Here is a 3619-nt window from a genome sequence, read left to right on the forward strand (position 1 = left end):
CCGAAGGTTGCTTCATACCTGCAGTCTACATATCGGCAGAAAGATTGAGTAGCTGAGGTGTCGTAATCTAGACCAGGGGTGGGGAATCTTTTTTCTGCCAAGGGCTATTTGGATATTTATACCATCCTTGGGGGGCCATACAAACTTCGCCCACAAATTACATCCTGACTCTGTCACTGGTGTCAGGATGTAATCTTTCATAGCATGCCCTCCAGTGTTCATTAGTGAACACTGCATGCGTGTGCTAACAGAGCAAGAAGAAATTAATTAGTTTGTGGCAATCAAAATACAACTCCATGCCCAAGAATGCGGTTCCTGAGAATCTGCCCAGGGGCCTGATAAAAGGTCATCGAGGGCCGTAAATGGCCCTGGGGCCTGAGGTTCCCCATCCCTGATCTAGACTGTACCTAGATGTAAATATTTATTTGCGATACTAATTCCCAATAGTACTGTGGTTCCTGTATTGTCCCCAGTCTGATGATGACTAATAACAACAACTCCCAGCATCTCTTTACCATTGGTAAGGACATACTGGAAGTTGTAGGTTCATGCAATTAAAAATGTGTATGGGTCTGACTGAGAATACAATTATCCCCTTTACCACCTTGGGTTTTTGCGTTTTTGTTTTTGATCCCCTTCTTCCCGGAGCCATAATTTTTTTATTTTTCCATCAATATAGCTATGTGATGACTTGTATTTTGCAAGATGAGTTGTACTTTTGAACAACACCATTGATTTTACCATATAGTGTACTGGGAAAAAATTCCAAGTGTGATAAAATTGCAAAAATAGTGCAATTCCTCAATTGTTTTTGGGGGTTTTGTTTGAACCACATTCACTAAATGCTTAAACTAACCTTATATTATGATTCTCCAGGTTATTACGCGTTCGTAGATACCAACGATGTATAGGTTCTTTTTTATTTACATGGTTAAAAAAAATCCAAAGTTTGTAAATAAAAATAAAATGGCTGTCATGATCCAGACCTGGATTTTCCTGGTCTGGTCATGTCAGGGGTTAACTTTTCTCTGCCTCGTTCTGGTGTCAGGTCGGCTATTTCTCTGCGCTTCACCCTTTCAGGCAGTGTCAGTTATATTTTCTTCCTACGGCGTGAGTAGCTGCCTCTGGTTATACCCTGATTTGTCCTGCTGTGTTTTTTTATGATTGTGCCGGTGTCTGTTCATTTCCGCCTTCTGTCCCGACTCAGGGTTTCCCTTCATGTTTGGACTCCCTGATACCTGACTCTGCTTTGACTCTAACCTGCTCCTGCCTCTTGCTTCTGGTATTTCTGCTCCTGACCAGTACTGACCTTTTTGGCGCTCCTCTGACTCTGTGGCATTTTCCTTGTTATTGCACTAGTCTCTGGTATCAACCTGGCTTGTTTTACTATTCTGCTGCCACCTGGTGGTAGCCTCACTGCAGTGCTGCTGGACAGCTCTGAGCAGAATTTCAGCCCTCCCTCCACTGTGCTACCATCTTGGGGAGTTTGCATTTACCAGAGCTGCAGAGTGACATTGGCGCCATTTTCTGAGACTCATGTCTTCATTTTCCGGGATCTGGGGCCAAGTGATAGCTTACTTTTTGTGCGCCTAGCTGATGTTTTTATTGATACAAGGAGCGGTCATTAAACATTTTCCCTGACCCATTTCTATTTCACAGGATGCTGAAACTGCACATGTGTAATGATATAAGTCTGTTTAGGATACGTGCCAATTTGCAACTCAAAACTGATAACTGTCTTGATTTTACAGGTGCTGAAGTGGTGAGAGGTTTGATAATGAACCCAGTGGAATACAGAGCAGTCATCAAGTTCCTTTACTTCAAAGGCCACACACCAAAGGAGATGTTCGATGTGATGAAAGAGGTTTATGGTGATGAATCCCCATCATATGATGTAGTCAAGAACTGGTATCTTCAATTCAAATGTGGCCAGACTTCGGTGCAAGCAGCTCCAATTCCAGGGTGACTCCACTCTGCTATTGATGAACACCCCATTCAGAAAGTGGAGGTTGCCATTTTGGAAAATCGCTGCGTAACTATTCGCCACCTAGCGCAAAATGTCAAAATTAATGTGGGATCCATGGAAAAAATCATCCAAGACCATCTTCACATGCCTAAGGTCTCCCCTCTGGGTTCCCCAGCTGCTCACACCTTTCAAGAAGTAGAAATGTGTTGAGGCTCTATTGACGACATGCCATGGAGACCAGAAGGACTTTTTCAACAGACTGATCACACAGGATGAAAGCTGGGTCCATCACTATGAACCTGAGACTCAAGTCATAGGTCGTAACGGGGTTAAGGTACGATGAACTGATGGCTATTCTGGTAATGTATTCATGTACTGATCATGGTTCAGGTGACTTATTCATTTAATGATGGTGGTTCTGGTGATATATTTCTGTATTGATGGTGATTCTGATGCTGAATTCATGTGCAAATTGTGGTCCTTGTGATGTATTCATGTACTAATGATGGTCCTGATTATGTATTCATTTACTAATGGTGGCCCTAGTGATGTATTCATGTACTGATGGTGATTCTGGTGATGTATTAATCTACTGATGGAGGTCTAGTGGTCTATTTCTGTACTACTAGAGATTCTGGTGATGCATTTCTGTAGTCAAGGTGGTTCTGGTGATGTATTTCTGAATTTCTGTACAAATGAGGGTTGTAATGCTGTGTTTCTGTACTGATGAGGATTCTACTGTTGTATTTCTGTACTGATGGTGGTTCTGGTGATGTATTTTTATGTTGTTATTGGTTCTGATCCTGTGCACATGTAACAATCCATAACTTGTAAGATTACATGATACATGTCTATGTTAATAAAGTGTTCTGTCATATGGCAAGTTAAGGGTTAATATGTTTTTATATATGTTAGGAGCATTAAATGGGTTGTCTAAGTTTGTGATGTTAATCTGTAATTACTGTATGTGACTGCAAACTTCTGAATTCTCACACTTCTCACTACACATTGTCAGGATCCTCTGGTACCAGGAGTGAGAGCGGGAGGTACAAAACCGCAAGTATGAGATTCACGTACATGCAATTGCGTGCTGACTAGACATGCGTGGCCTCACGCAATAAAAATTAATTGAGCTATGCTGGACACATCTAGTCGGACTGTGGCCGGAAATTCTCAAATCGCATGCTGTCTGCTCTTGCCGCAGTCATGGGAGAATCTAGAATGACTGTGGATTTTCATCACAAAAGGGGACAAGCCATTTAGTTACAAAACAGCGTGTAATTGTCTTCTGCCTTTGACACTGTATACCATTCCCTCTTGTTAAAGATTCTCTCATCTCCTGGCATCACAGATTTTGGCCCTATCCGGGATCAGGTCATATCTAACAGACCGGGCATTCAGTGTCTCCCTCTCCCCCACGGCTGAGTTCTAGGACTCCTACTAGTCTCCATCTACACCTTCGGCCTGGGACAGCTCATAGAATCACACGGTTTGCAGTATTATCTGTACGCCGATGACACGCAGATCTACCTATCTGGACCCGACATCACCTCCTTACTGCCCAAAATCCCACAATGTCTGTCCGCTATTTCATCTCTCTTTTCTGCTCGCTTTCTAAAACTGAACATGGACAAAACCGAATTCATCATCTTT

The sequence above is a fragment of the Dendrobates tinctorius genome, unplaced genomic scaffold (genome assembly GCF_039654945.1).
Source record: "Dendrobates tinctorius isolate UK_male_01 unplaced genomic scaffold, ASM3965494v1 ptg000003l, whole genome shotgun sequence".
Taxonomy (NCBI): Eukaryota; Metazoa; Chordata; class Amphibia; order Anura; family Dendrobatidae; genus Dendrobates; species Dendrobates tinctorius.